The sequence below is a fragment of the Botryllus schlosseri genome, chromosome 3, assembly GCF_051294905.1.
Source record: "Botryllus schlosseri isolate E-star chromosome 3, Bs_hap1, whole genome shotgun sequence".
NCBI lineage: Eukaryota > Metazoa > Chordata > Ascidiacea > Stolidobranchia > Styelidae > Botryllus > Botryllus schlosseri.
Genome location: NC_137238.1, coordinates 17,395,971 through 17,412,099, shown reverse-complemented (window position 1 = coordinate 17,412,099; position 16,129 = coordinate 17,395,971). Strand labels below are relative to the sequence as shown.

Sequence of the window (16,129 nt, the reverse complement as noted above, 5' to 3'; positions counted from 1 at the left end):
GGGATCTTGGCGTGTTGTGGTTATGGCTTTGACATCATTTGTTAGTGCATTCATTAATGTATGTACAATTGTACATTAACGAAACATGGGTTATGCTCAACCCATCTATTTTCTTTGTCTGCAATATCTGTGACTGAATTTACAATCATGGATGTTCGTTACAACGGTTGGCATTTCAACTGTTCTGCCAAATACTTTATCTTGTAATATTTTCCGATAAAAATTTGTGATACTCTTTTCAGTTAATCTACGAGTTATTTTGTTGCTATATTTAGCCTTTATTTTACGATGAAGACTGAAGCCACGAAGTGATTGGGATATGCCCAAATATCAGTATAAGTCTGATGGTGAATTGAAAAGAATCAGTGCTAGCCAAGGCAGCAGTTTATAACATATCGTCCTCTTAGCATCTGTTCAACCTGCATCAACAATAGCCATGATCAGCCGATTATCACTGCTAAGGATATCCGGCTGACAGTAGCCAACATCGCACGAATACGAGGCCAGTGGAATTACCCAGATATCAGAGACTACGCTAAGCCTAAACTTGGGAAAAATCCTTCACAAATGGCCTCTGAATGAAGTTAGTGTGCCACTCCGTGAGTAGGCTGCTGATGGTAGCTCCGCGTTGCTTGATCCTATTCTTCCCACCAAGGCAGCACAGACTTATTTGATTAACCAGATTTTGTCTGTATTTCAATTCAAGAGAAGGAATAGTTGTATCAAACTTGTACCGGAAAGAATATCTCTGTATCTCGAGTGAAATCAATATGTCATTTTATGCATTTTATATGACTGTCTGTCTGTATTTGACCGGTATTTTGTACGTATATGCTCGTGGTGGACTTTATTATAACTAAAACTATAAAACTATAATGAAAACGTATTGTCAAATTGTGATGTCTTACAACATAAGGGTCAGTATGTATGCCAGAAAGCAACAACGATTCAGGTAGCGATAGGGCTAATAGCGGTTGTAAGCTGCAGTAGCGAGAGGGTTAATGGTCGGCAATAACGGGTTAATGAGTCTGCGGCAGAAGTGCGAAAATTGTTTCTTTTGAAGCATGATTTTGACATCGAATGCGTATTATACGCCGGGCGGTCGCTTCCCATTTTGTTGACTGGCTATGGAAAACTGGTTGTTGTGGTTGTTGTTGTTGTTGTTATTATGATGGCTGGTTCGGGAGGTGCTGTCCGAAGGCAGAAGTACATGCCGTCACCTGATCATAGTGGCGCATGGTATCTATAGAGACTGTGATGACGAAGAAGTGTCATCAGCTTGCCGAGCAAGATAGCACAACGGTATGCGTCAGGTAGGGTCAAACCAAAGACTCAAAAACGGGTATCTCAGGCTATCCCGCTAGGCGCTCAGCATCCACAGATGGTATGTTGGAGAAAATGGTGGTGGCAGACTAGATGACCTTATTTGAAGGTCGCATCGCATCCCCATCGTCATGTATGTATGTATGTATGTATGTATGTATGTCTCTGTACGTATAGGGGGAAGGGGTGCTTATCGGCCAACTTAGGCCTTTTGCACCATGCCTGTTTATTCATGGAACTGTATGTCCCCAGTGGTCGATATAACAAAGTCTAACTTTGCAATAGCGAGCTAAACGAAAGTGGAATATTGTATACGTGCGGATTGAACTGAACCACGGGGCGAGCTTAGCGATCGCATGATGTAATAAAATGCTGAATCAAAATCTCCATCGTCAAAGCATCTCGATGGTGCAGGGAAACTAAATCTAATCTACCCTTCCCCCCTTTCTTGCTAGCTCTCTCTCTCTCTCCCGAGTCGAAAGGTTTCGAGTGGAATAGAGTCTACAAAAAAGAAAAAAAGCTTGAAAATTTTCATTTGCACCTAGCTCGACAATTTTGTAAGCCACATGGTGTGGCAGCTATGACGATGAACAAATAAGAGTCAGATACCATTGTTGTACCATTGGTTATAATATTTGTATTACTGTGCCCTATTATTATGTTCCAACTATCCTCCCACCGTTCAGCCTGTAGCCATTTAACTTTGTTTTCAACTTGATTATGTCGTCAGAAATAGTTTCAAGTTATTTTAGCATGACTTTTGTACTCCAATAAAGCAGCTGACTGGATGATCTGCGGGTGCCTCTAGGTCGGGATAAGGTAACTAAATACTTTTTTTTCACTAATGGCAGATTTAGGAAAACGGATACATAAAGCTTAATATATATGAATCCTACTGAGGCAAGAATCTATGCCGGTTGGCATTTTTACGCGAAAACAGTGAAAATCCATGTAAATCGCTATTTTCACTGCTCTGCGTCTATAAATAATACCTTTTTGTTAATATTACGATCTTACCTTTACCTCGACATCACTCGCATACTTCCAAGGTAATAATAAGTCGTTACTGTGGGACAGTAATAGTTGTCCTACGGAACGAGCCGCCATTGGATACTAGGTATAGGCCTATTTGATTTCGCGAAATCGCCTCATAATTAACGTCTTTTGATACTTCTGTATTTGCAGACTTCTATCTGTCGATAGGTATTGGCCCATTTCCCCTTGTTTACTACACACTTTCTGATCTACTCTCACTGCTGGCGTCACTCAAAAATGTTCGAATGAAGAGTCGCTGTTTCGTAATCAAGCGCTATCCGATCACGCATCCTTTAGTCCGTTCTCAATCTGTCCTCTGATATCATGCTATAAAGCAGTGGTTCTTGGACTTTTTAGACCGCAACCCAAATCTGAGGTTAGGTGGCATCTCGCGACCCAAGCCACAGGCATCGAAAATAATGATTTTTAATATTAGTACGGGCTAGCTACGGGCATGTTTGACATAGAGAACGCGCAAACAACAATTGTAGCCTACGAAACGCAGCTATGATACATTTCTGACGCATGCAATTTCAAATTGGGGTGCATTATTTTCATGTGCATTTGTCCTACAGTCTACTCAGATTGCAAGGACGGGACTATTTGGTACCGACCGGACATATCAACATCCAAGGTTTTGGTCAGCCAAGGACGGTCATTTTTGACCGACGTTTTATCGCCGCCGATCTTTTTGGCATCGTACTTTGCCAAGCCGTATGTTGACGATAACTTTAAGTCTTCATTTGCGCCGGGCGCGGAAGGGGTTCACCACGAAATACCTGTGTAACCTACATACGTTCTTTGTACCCTCAGGAGAAAGAGCTAGAAAGAATTGTTGCGTCACAAAGCCAAACCCGATCACAATCAATAATTCGAAGCAGATGTTGGGAGGTTCCAGAGCCATGATTAGAATAAAATTTATATTTTCGTAATCAGTACAGCATCAGCGTTCCATTGATATACGTTTTATCAAATTTAGCGCTCACCAAGTTGGTCAAATATGGCTGTATAATTGGCTTTAGCAAAATGGAAAGTATGACGCAACTGAAATGCAGTAAGCCGTTCAATCTCGCTGTGTCCACACCATTTGGGACACTATGTAGAAAATTACTACTTCCACTTTGTAATTGAGTAGAAATTTACCTTTCACCTTCTGACAACTCCGATCATTTTGATCCCCATATTATGTCGAGTACCTATATTAAATTTAATATAACACTGATTTATATCTAGTATAACCAGTGGACCAAAAAGATAAATGTACATGATATCGTGAGAGAGATATCCAGGGAAGAAATGCGACATGGAAAGCAAGGTTAGCACACATATGGTTGAGAATAACGAGGAAAAAAATTTCATCATTCTCAAAGTATGAATCAGACATGGGGTGATTACTTCATGAATGTAATCAATCGCGATTACGATTACTTCTGAATCACGTGATTACGATAGCGATTACGATTACAGCAAAATCAGGAGTTAATCGATTACGACTACGATTACATTGGAAAAGTAATCACGATTACTCACGATTACATTAATTTTGCTTCTTAGATCTAATCTTAGAACAAGGGTTCTCAACCGGGGTCAGCGAAGCATTTTCAGGGAGTTCACGAAGTCTCAAAATAGTTAATATCACGAGGCAGTTTCGCTTCAATAATAGTAAAACTCCAGAGTTCACATCAACAGAATGGAAGTCTGAGATGAAATATCCTACTGTGCAGACTCATTTTAATTGCTAAATTGTCAATAGCCTACTGATACAAACATTTTGCTGTTTAGATTTGTTTTGTTGGGGATTGTGGGAAAAAGTTGGATGAGTAAGGTTCACGGTGACTTCGAAATGTTTACAAAAATCCATTTTCTCCTGCGATATATATATATAACCATTTTACATAATAACTTCAAGATAAGCAGCCAGATAGAAACGACCAGGCTTGAAGTTCATTAAAAATTAGTTTGTCAATTTTGGGGCCATATTTGTTTCGATCATACCCAAATGTGTCGTCGGAAGCGTTACGCGTTATTATTACATTCGCAACCACCTCTATTTGTGAAAATGGATTTTCGGCACTTGGTAATATCCTATTGAAGGCGCGGATCTTCAAGACATGACAACGTATTTCAAGAATTGCAATTGCAGAATTCGCTTTGAAGTAATAGAAGTCAACTCAATTTCTACATGGATAGTATGATCTAATGTTCAAGAAAAGTCATTTTGTTGCTGTTTATCACAAATCCTACAGTTATCATTTGCACAAGACAGATGACGATTGCACGATAATTGAGCTAAAATTGAACAAAAACTTTGTGGGGGTCCGCGGGGGTCCCTGACGGTCCGAAAGTGGTCCGCGACGGTCCGAAAGTGGTCCGCGAAGACAAAAAGGTTGAGAACCACGGTCTTAGAAGATACATTGGAAGACAATATAAGGAATTAAGGATTGCGATGAAAAGGCCCAATGAGATAACAACTTACTTCGTAAATGATACGTCATTTCCTTGTTACCTCGTATTTAACCCATTACCCCACTCTATAGGGCACGATTTATCGCACCCAATGAATTGCATTTTTGCCAGGTTCGTAACTGTGCTTCCCAGTAGGGTGGGAAGCGAGCTCGAAGGGAAGTCAAAAGTATTTCAAAAATCAATATAAATTATAGAATATTTTCGAGAGATTATATTCACTTCGAAATTTTCTTCGAGCTTCGCGAGTTATTGTCTCTAGTTACCTTGATTTTGAAATGCATACCCCTCCCCCTCAAGAAAAAGGTGTGATTGATAGGAATAGGCATTTCGGTGCCGGTCATTACCGCGCCATAACACACCATATGCATTTTCGGCAAACGTCTAACTCCACGAAGTGTGCTACCAAAGACCTTGGCCGGAACTTCCGGTATATGTGTACTATGTAAATGTATGTAACAGAGGGAGGTAACGAATCAACAACATAAAATAATATTATACTAATATACCAATAGTTATAATTATGAATTACGCGCGCCAGCTCTACAGGTAAATCTGACCATTGGGGGCGGTGAGAGTATAGTAATTTAATGCAATTAGCAATATTATTAACGAAATGCAGTCATCAACTTGAAAATTACCAGGAGCACCCTATATGGGCGCCAAAGACCGACTTTTAGAGCGGGTGGACGAATCGCTGTTTCGGTCCTGATTCTAGCTGCAACCCACGCTTTAACCTGGTGTAGAAGCGGATGGCTATGGCGGCCAGACTTGGGCAACTAGAAAATTTTCAGCTTTACCAAATTAGATTATAATTAGATTACTGGCATTTCGCTCTAATTTAGTGAAATTAGACAACTAGAATTATCTAGTTGTCCAAGTCTGATGGCGGCAGGTTCGAATGTTGGGTAAAGAATTGCGAAATAACGATTGGCGCCCGTTTCAAATAGAGTCATATGAGAATAAGATAAAGTGGACCTGGGCATACAATTCTGTAGTCCACTTAATACATATGCTACAAGCTGCCATTACGAGAAATGACAAAGAACGGCTTTGTTATGATATATACATATCAGCAGGTGTTGATTGAATGCTTCGTTGTGGAAATCGTAATGTTTCATTTGACGAGTATAAAATTTTAAATCTTCGTCGGGTGGTTTTACGTACGTACGTACATTGGCCTACTGCTCGCCAACCAGTAACGGTAAGACTGCGTTTAACTATAGATTACTAGCCTACGGTAGCCGTCGGTTAGTAATCTACAGCGTAATCAAGCATAACCTAACATCCACACATAAGTTACTATTTGAAACTATAGGGAGAGTGGTGATTATTATCATGCTGCGAGGTCGTGGCGTCTGAAGTGTATTGATAACCTGATAGACAGCATATCGGGTTTTCCTACAATCACGCTACATTTTACTACGTCGAATATCTCTAGTATTTACTACATGTGGATTGGATACTTCTTACGCAATGACGAGCGATGCTAACACTTCTGACGTAATAATGAGAAGTGGCGTTGGAAAATCAAACGTTTGTGCTAGCGCTAACATCTAACATGGTATAATATCTCTTGATTGTTCATGTTCACGAATGTTCAGTTTTTGTCATAGTCCTTGTACAAATAAAAGGTAATCTTTCTTTCATAAAGAAATCGATTAGATATGTGAGGTGTTCGATTACGATTACGATTACTTTCGAATTTTTTCATATGTAATCGATTGCGCTTACACGATTGCTTGGAAATGCTGTAATCGTCGTAATCGATTACGATTACTAATCGCGATTACCCCATGTCTGGTATGAATTCAGTTTCAGTCTGACCCGAAAAAAAAAATTAAGCCAGCCAATATCTACCCCGGAACTGGTTAAATACTGCCACTACTCCTAGTATAGTCCGGCCGTATCAGAAAATGTATGAATCCGGCTGCGTTCTGGATCCGGCCAAAACAAGGCCAGCGGATATCCGGTTCATGGACTATGCCTGTCCGTTTTACTGCCTATATCGCGGTAATGGCCAACGCCGATTTGTCTATTTCTATAAATCTTGCGTGTTTTTTCTTGGAGGAAGAGTACAAATATTCCAGATGTTTGGCAGCTTGCCGGGGGGGGGGGGGGGGGGGGGTGCGGCAGTTACGGTGCTGCCCAAGTGATAGTAATTATTATTTCAAACGCAGTCACCCATCCGTGAGGCAAGAGTCTTGTACTTGAAAAATGTACAATTGTGCATGTATTCTATACTGGAAGCCGATATGTTTACTTTGGAATAATGATATGTAGCCTAGAGCAGTGGTTCTCAGCCGTTTTCACCTCGCGGACCGGTCAAATTTCAAAAAAAAAAATAGTTGGTGGAACGGTGAACTTTCAAAAATTGAAATTAACCAAAAATGTAAAGTATGCCACCGGTTTCTTGCAAGTATATGGTGCTGGAGAGTGTCATTTTGAGGGTTTTGATCGTGCTTAATTATGTTCATAGTTATTCGTGCCGAAGGCCTCGGATTTAACCGACCACGAGAACTCGAATAATATTCTTCTTTTCGACAATATCGAGAGTAGAAGCGTTTCGGAGTCTAATCAAGCACCTTGTAGTGCTACCTTGCACATTGCCCACAACTACCATACGTATGCTACTCTGGCTAAAATGAATACAATACACCGCACGGAAACACCTGACAACAGATACCTGGCCATCCACAAAAGCAGGGCCGAAAAGCGCTTCGTCAGCCAACCCAAACACACATTGGTCTTGGGCCACCACAGGGTGATAAACAACCCCCCAGACCCCACAGTTGCATGGATGATTTCAACAGTTCTTGCGAGCACATTCATTCCACTCAATGTAGGCGACGAGTTAATGTGACCTAATCGCGCAAAGCGCGAAAATTTTCTATAATTCAGGACTGAATCGGTCGATAATATTGATAATTGCATGTTTATTGCTATAAATTTTTTATCCTTCCACGGTCCCAAACTGGTATTTATTTACTGGCGAATAATTTTTCTCTGGGGTATTGCATTTTCCGGCCGTGGGGTATACACATTGCCAGGACGGCGAGATTCGTCGCCAGCCATTTAGGCGCCTATATTGACAATTAGACATATATATGACGAAGTTTTCGGTCAACCAAGAGCAGTTCTCTTCGGCCAAGGTTTTCTCGCTGCCGGATTTTTTGCACACTTTTCTTAGTCCCATATTAGTCTAAACTTCATTATGTGTTAGTGCGTAGTGGCGCGGTGATGGCTTATTCCGGAATGCCTATTTTTATAAATCATGCGTATTTCTTGGGGAAGGACACCCAATAGTCAAGACATTTACTGACACTGAATCGCGCAATGTACGAAAAAAAAAATTGAAAAAATCTGAATAAAATATGGAAGAAATTATACTCTATAATGAATGAGTCGAAATGAATGATCGCACAAACTGCGCGAGTCATATTTCACTCGTCGCTCGCAGGTCGTCAAAGGACATGGCTTGTACTTTATTTCAATGTTATTTCTGGAAGTTCTGAATCAGTTAAAAATTCGATGCTTTATTTATTTTGTCAATGGACATGCCTTCAACATATTGTATCTTTAAATTTAGCTATAAATTTGTAATATACCTGACGGACCGGCGGTTGAGATCCACTGGCCTAGAGGGTGTATCACGATTATTAACGGTGTACAATAGGGTTGTACAAAATTTGGAAGATCTTAGAAATACTCCGTGATTGTGTCTAATTCTATAGATTATTGATAAAAATAAAACAATGAGCCTGAAAGAAGCTCACAGGAAAGCCGGTAATATTTCGATCATAGCGTTTGAAAGTAGCTGTCCAAGAATGGGCTTGCCACCGACCATAGAACGGCGAGAAGACTAGTAATCACTAGGGCCATTTTTATATGACCTTAAAAAATCAATTATATGACTTTATTTTTGGGAAAATATGACTTTATATGACTTTATGCGAAAATCGTGTATTTTTACATGTAACCAACATCACTCATGGAACTGAGGGGTAAAACACGAACAACATAACAGTAATACACATCCATTTTTATTTTAAACCACTTTTGTAGTACAGTTTCATGTAGTGTGGAATGTTAGAGTCTTTAAAGTTATCATTTGGACGTAAAAATGACTTTAGTCGAGCGAGATAGTGTAATGGTTATGCGTCCGGCTTCTCGAGCGGTAGGTCGTGAGTTCGATCCCCGGCCGGGTCATACCAAAGACTCGAAAATTGGTATCCACAGCTATCCTGATAGGCGCTCAGCAATCACGGATAGCATGGAGGAGAAAAAAAACGGGGGCGCAGACTAGATGACCTCATGGGGCCGTATCGCAACTCCGTCGTCAAAGCATCTCGATGGTGCAGGCGAAAAAGAATATCATCTCTCTCTTAGTAAGGAAAATAAGCGCTCCACAGACGCTGATGTTTGTTGACAGTTCTGCAGTTTTGCATACAGCGCTGGTGAAATGTCTTGTCTTTGTAGCTCCATAATTTGTTTCACATCGTTTTTGTCCAATCGCTTCTTAATGTAATTTTTGAGCTCAAGCGGATCTTTTCCGAAATCGAGGGCATTTAGATCAGCATGAGCCTCTTTGATAGTGTACGTACAACTTTCCATTTTCAGTATCAAGTTTGAAATATTGTTGTAGTGGAGGCATATTTCTGTTAACTGACTCGTCAACTTTGGATCGTTCACTGATTCTTTGACGCTCTTTACACTAACTTCTTCAGCTTCCCATGCGTTGACTATTTCTTTCACTTGTGGAAGTCTCTGAACTTCAAATTACGTTCCACTTCAGTGCACAGAAGTAAAACAGATTGTGTAGCAACACAATGCAATGTGTGACCTCATAATGCAATGTGTGACCTCATAGGTCTGCGACTGTAATGTTACGTGGGCTAACCTTACAGTTTGCCTTCGTTCAATCAGAAATTGCCTTACTTTCTTAGTGCGTAATTGCTTCAATTGGCACTTTTTACTTAAAGTATACAACAATATGACTTTATAACTCAAATATGACCTAACCAGGAAAATATGACTTTATATGACTTTATAACTTTCTTAATATACCCCATATGGATGCGATTTTTGCGTTAAAATTGATTTCACGACTTACTGATGCATAGAAAAAAATATGACTTTAATGACTTTAAATGGCTCTAGTAATCACATAACCACGGCTCTTGATTAACTAATTGGATTTGCTTCAATGATCACGACAGCACCAGCTTGCTCATTAGGTGTTCAGCAGAGATGAGCATGGATTAGGATTAGGTTTTGAAAAAACAGGATTTGTGAAATTTTGTCGGATTTGGATTGGATTTGGATTAGACATTTTTTTCAGAACGGATTAGGATTTGGATTGGATTTTCCTTTTTTCTGGGAGATTGAAATGTCATGTGGCGAATGGCGACAAACTTTATTCAGATCAGTTAATAATGTACTTATGGTTACTAGGTTATCTTGAATCAAGTGAATCGTTGGCTGTGAAAGAAAATTTTCGAATCCCTCCATTGCATAAATTAGTTTTTTTTTCTGAATTTCCAGTTGGAATCGGATTAGGATTGGACATGGACTTGAATATGAAAAAGTTATGGATTAGGATTTGGATTTGGAAGTTCGGATTTGAATTGGATTAGGACATAGAAATTTCAAATCCGCTCATCTCTGGTGTTCAGGCAGTCTGCTATACTGGCGGGGATTCTGAAAGCGCATTGTTAGTAGGTTGGCAGATGATGATTTAACATTAATTCAGGACATGTTGAGGTACGAAATACATGATGAACAAACAAAGCTGCTTCACAAAAACTTTTACAGCTTGACTGCTTTATTGTGAAGAAAACGGCTGTAGCCTATGTGACGTGTTTTCATCGAGGGAAACCAAACGCACTTATGCAAGTGGTGAACGAATTCACCGTTTCAGAAGGGATCCATCATCAGCGAATACAAATATATAGCTTAACAATGACAGTATACTTGGTGTGATCTTATTCGGTTCAAGCTGTAGTATATAGTAGTGCGGAGCGGATCGACAAATTCTCTGGCCCGGCTCCGGCCGTATCACGAAAAAGTACTGATCCGGCTCCGGCTGAAAATGAAAAAGTCCGGCCGGAAATCCGGCCCTACACGGTACGGTAGTTCCGTGAATTTATAAATATGGCTCGTTTATTTTCGCACCGGCTTGGAGGTCAATTGCGTGTGGTTGGTTAGTAGTTATTTAGTTTAAAAAAGTCATGCTTATTCACAAAGCTTCTGGCCGTATCAGAAAAGTACTGATCCGGCTGCGATCCGGCTTCGGCCATATCCGAAAAAGTACTGATCGGGCTTCGATCCGGCCCGGCCAAAATTGAAAAAATCCGGCCCGATATCCAATCCGGCTCCGGTCCATTCTCCGCACTAGTCTGTAGGTGACGTTTTGAATGCTTTAGGGATCGGCTGAATCAGCGGGTTATGCTTGGCACTTATCAGATGCTTACAGCAAATTGAATTCACTTATAAGTGTTGTCAAAGTCCTTAATGATAACGCTGAAAAGAGATGTAAATGTACGCACAGACTATGCTGGATATGGTATGTCAAAGTCCTTATTGAGCCCGCAGAAAAGAGGCGTTAAGAAAAGCACAGACTATGCTGCATAGTATCCAGCATAGTTTGGACATCATATCAACCGGTTGGTGTTGTGGCGGTGTCGCTAAGCACACTGTGCCACTCGCCTCCCCTCCCGGACACCGAGTCGATAAACATTGTGTTAGATCATGGTCCAGTAATATCGGACACCGATTAGGCGATTAGTATATAATATAGCATGCTAAAGATTCGGTTGAACATGAACTGGGTTGAATAAATGTTCAGTAAAATGGTACCCATTCCAAAAAAAGGTTGAAGAGTACAGGCCTTACGTACACTGTAAAAAATCTGGTAGATTTACTGGGAAATCTCTGTAAATTTTACAACGAATTACCAGTCGCAGCCAATAACTGTGCGTAGCTTGTAATTTGACATTTTGATATGTAATATTACCTTAGTTTAGCAGTGAAGTCAAGTTACCAGAATTTCTTCGCAAAATTACTGACAGTTACTCGTAACTGCAGTTTACCAGGCTATTGGGAAGATTGATTAGCTTCATAATCGCTGCAGCCAATATATACGTGGATATGAATGTTACTGATATATCGTTCTCGTGGTGATTTGACTTGATTCAACTTCGTTCGCGAAACTGGGGTCTGTCGTACGGAAATTGTTGGTCCTAGTACCAATTTCAGTATACTACATAGTAGGGTACAAGAAACAACTGACAATCGTAGCTAATGTGGTTACACCATAGCCATTATTTATATTATAAGGCTATGGCTATACGGTCGTTCTCGCTGGTTACATTCGCTGTTACGGATAGGGCTGATAAGTTGGAAAATCAGTTTAGGATGCATAATATTGTTCGGGAAACTAGAAATATCAGCACCGCATGCTCAGTTGACCATTTGCTAATGGCGGACAAGGCGACCTGTACTAGGTTACAATAGGTTACCGTTACGCGTTACTGGTTTTCTGAGTTTCGTGGTAAACAGCCAACGCACAACTGTGACATCACAAGCAGCGTCTCGTTTAGTAAGTACAGTAAGTAGTGAACAACACTTGGGATAAATATCAATTTATACGAAATTAGATGGAAAAGAAAGGAACTATATGTAGTGATAAATGTTTCTGTATGAAAGAGAAATAACCTAAGTCAAACATTATAACGTGGCCAGCAAATATTATTGGTGGCATGTCAGCGGATGAATACCACTTATTTCGAAATCGTTCGAGTGTCGTATCGTTGTCTGGCCATTATTGAGATTTGAGCAAAGGGCGGAGCGAAGCTTGTGCTTGAGGAAAGTGGACACGATCGTGGAAGATTCCTAGGAACGCTGAATGGGATACGCATCGTAAAAGGTACAGTACTACATAGTATTTGTTATCGTGAATATCTGCGACTGTGCAATGTGCACACCACTTTGATTTCATGATTGAAATATTGCATTCTCCGCATTCTGTTCTATTTTGGGATATTAGTCGACCTATATAGTGACCTATGACACCACATACTCCGCCGCGAAGGAGTTGAAACTGTTGGCTTGTTTATGTCATTTTCGGGCCATAGCATAGAGATGTTTTCATCCACTGCTGGATTTGTTTGGCACTCATGTCACCTCAAATGAGGAACATTTTGCTTCAATACATTAGATAAAGTAAGTCATGAATCTCTGCTATATCATGTACAAGGCGGAGCCTTCATCACACAATGTACCAGTACCGGTACTTCAAAACATGTTACCGTGTATTTTTGTTAGCCTATTTGTCTTAATAGTCTTTATAATGTCATGTCTAGGTTAGGAAATTTGCTGTATATAGCGACTTACTCATGAATTCTTTTTAGTGGAACTGCAAGATACTAGTTACACAGAAGGACTGAGGACGAGGAAAAGAAACAATTGGAAGTTTGGCCGGTGGTGGAATTAATTCGCCTTTTCTTGCGACCACTCGTGTTACTGCATGTCTCCTAAAGAAGAATTAGACCTCCAGCAGCAATACTTTTCCATCGATTACAACTTCATCGTGATATCATGAATGAATATACAGTTTGTTCCAATGTCGTTTTGGGAGTGTGAAGAAAATTTTGCGATATTTTAGCATCGGGTTGCTTTGCGATAGGTATGGATGTACGTGAATTTACAAGCTGGTATGTAATCCTGATTTAGGTAGGTAGGTAGGCAGGTAGGCGGTCTCGGTCTCAAATGCACAGGAGAACATGTAGATTGGATATACCGGAGGGGACTGTAACATTACAGTCTGGCGTGTAAAGTGAGATTACCGGACGAGCGTAAGTTGAATTTGCATTGACTAACGGTAATGTTAGATTACCACGAAATGTCTGGCTACCGTGCTTCAAAACATTTCGCGGTAAATCGAGGTTTTTATTTTTTACAGTGTAGTCTTTCTTCTAACAATGAAGCCAAAATAAATGCTATATGCAGGGTTAGAAGCAATTCATCAACTGACGAAAACTGGAGAATACAAACTCCGAATCGATATGACGGAGATAAACGGCACTCGGATGCATGCAGAGTATAGGTTTGTCTTTGCCTCGATCTTCGCACAGTACTTCGAATGATAATGTGTCACCACGTTTGGTTTTGAGAAATAGTGTACGACAGTGTTGTGTAATTCCCGACGCCTGCTATCCAAGTCAAAATTTACAGTATGTAAAACCGGGAATAACTTTATAGAAATATATTGATATGATTCTATGTCATTGCTCTCCTTACAGTTGGAAATTATTAGGATAACACTGCATTATGGAATATTGATTTCACCATCGTTATCCACGCAACTTCATTGGTAATGATCTGTCTCCTTTTATTCATTTGATGACGCGAATATAGCACGTTTTCGGTGGGGCCCGCATCGGATAAATACCGTTTGTCTGCCGGTGGGTTTTCGGGAAACGTAGCTGATACATTCATCAGGATTCATAGCGAAAGACAATTCAGCACAAAAGATGCGGATCACGACGACTCTACGGTAAATTGCGCACAATCTCACAAAGGTGGTTGGTGGTATGCTGCGTGCCACACCTCCAATCTGAATGGTCTATATGGGACAAGAGGATATGTCGGAATAGCTTGGTACGTGGAAGCCACAAACGCGTGGATGAATATGCGTTTTACTGAGATGAAGATTGCGAAAAGGACATGATGGAACATGCTCGAACCCTTGGTATTGGCCATGGGAAAGGAATTATCCATTTTATATTCCCATCTGCCTTCCATGTTACATATTCATAGATATACCCGACATTTGTAGTTGTTTATGTGCGGAGAAAGATCACCTTGCGTAACAGAGCCTTCAGTTCTCAGTTTCGCATCGTATGAACGCGGGGATTGCTGCAAGGGAATTTTATAATATGTAAGCTTGAAGGATGTTGTTGGATTCATACCAATCCGGTTATTGAGTTGAATACTAGAAATCAATTTAAAATAAGTTGCTGATTCAAAAAAGCTGTCTCGCTTGAAGAAGATCGCTATTTAAAACTTGGATACAGTGGTTCTTGAACCTTTTCCCATGCTCTGTCGACTTTGAATTCACTCACCAGTTTTCTCACGACAAAAGCGTCTTGCTCTCATGAGTAAATCACCATTTCTATGCGAAGATGGCCAGTCCCCATTGTCTCTTATGTTAAATAAAATGACGTACGTCCCGCATCCGCAAAAAAACACACATGTAGGCTATGCATTTATATACAAACCGTAAGCGAGTTAAATGCCGTAATGCGCATTCACGAAATAACCCTGTTGTGAAAGTTACAAATGGGCTCAGCAAAGCATATAGTCAGTTGTAAAACACCTCTACTTTTTCTGATTAATCTAGTGGCTTTTCACATTGGATTTCCTCCATAGCATGTGAAGGGAAATCGGATGCTCGATTTTCTGAGGCTCATCCAAGTACAAAGTATGAATTGAAACGGCGATATATATGTCTCCCTGGTATTTATATTGGCACAATTCATATGAGTGAGACTGCGACAAAAATCATTAGCTAATAGGCCCTTTATCATATTCCTAGAGCATATTTTTCAACTGAAACAGAATATTGCAACACCATAGCCATCCTTCGCTCTGACCAATCCTTCCGTACTAATACATGGTGCATGGACCATTTATTTGCGATGACAGATAGACAGAAGTTTATTTCCTAAAATAAGCGAAGTATTTCCGTGAAATGGTGGTCAGCGATACGACAGTTATAGGTCATAGCCACACTGGTCGCATTATATTTATCATAATATATAGTACAATATGCTATGAAGAGATGCAAAAATAACATGGTCTGCCAAATAGTGTATTTCGTTCATGGTGTTGTGTTAACAGGACCGCGTTACAAGCGAGAAGACCGTTTGTGAAAGGCAGGTTTCTTAATCGGGGTCCAGCCCACCCATTAGGGGTGAAAGCATGGTGTTCTAAATGGTGTGGGCACAGCGAGATTGAACGGCTGACTGCATTTGGTTTACGTCATACTTTCCTTTTGTCCAAATGCAATTTTACGACCATTTTGACCGCCTTGTCGAGCGCTAAATTTGATAAAACGGGTATCAATGCCGCAGTACCGATTATTAAAATAAAAATTATATTCTGCTCATGGAGCTGGAACCCCCAAAATCAACCACGATTTTTGCATTGTGATCGAGTTGAACATTGTGACGCAACAAACTGTCTGGCTATTTCTGAGCTGTATAGTCTAGTTTTGCCAGACAGTCTTGTTGCGTCAATGTTCTTA

At 40.3% G+C, this 16,129-nt stretch overlaps 1 long non-coding RNA gene across 1 annotated transcript; it reads left to right on the top strand.

Moving 5' to 3' along the window:
- The first annotated feature begins 11,718 nt into the window (after positions 1-11,718).
- Positions 11,719-14,697, top strand: LOC145435892 (uncharacterized). Its single transcript, XR_013914092.1, has 3 exons — positions 11,719-12,748; positions 13,233-13,927; positions 14,239-14,697. It is a non-coding gene; the product is annotated as an uncharacterized LOC145435892 (long non-coding RNA).
- Positions 14,698-16,129: the final 1,432 nt, after the last annotated feature.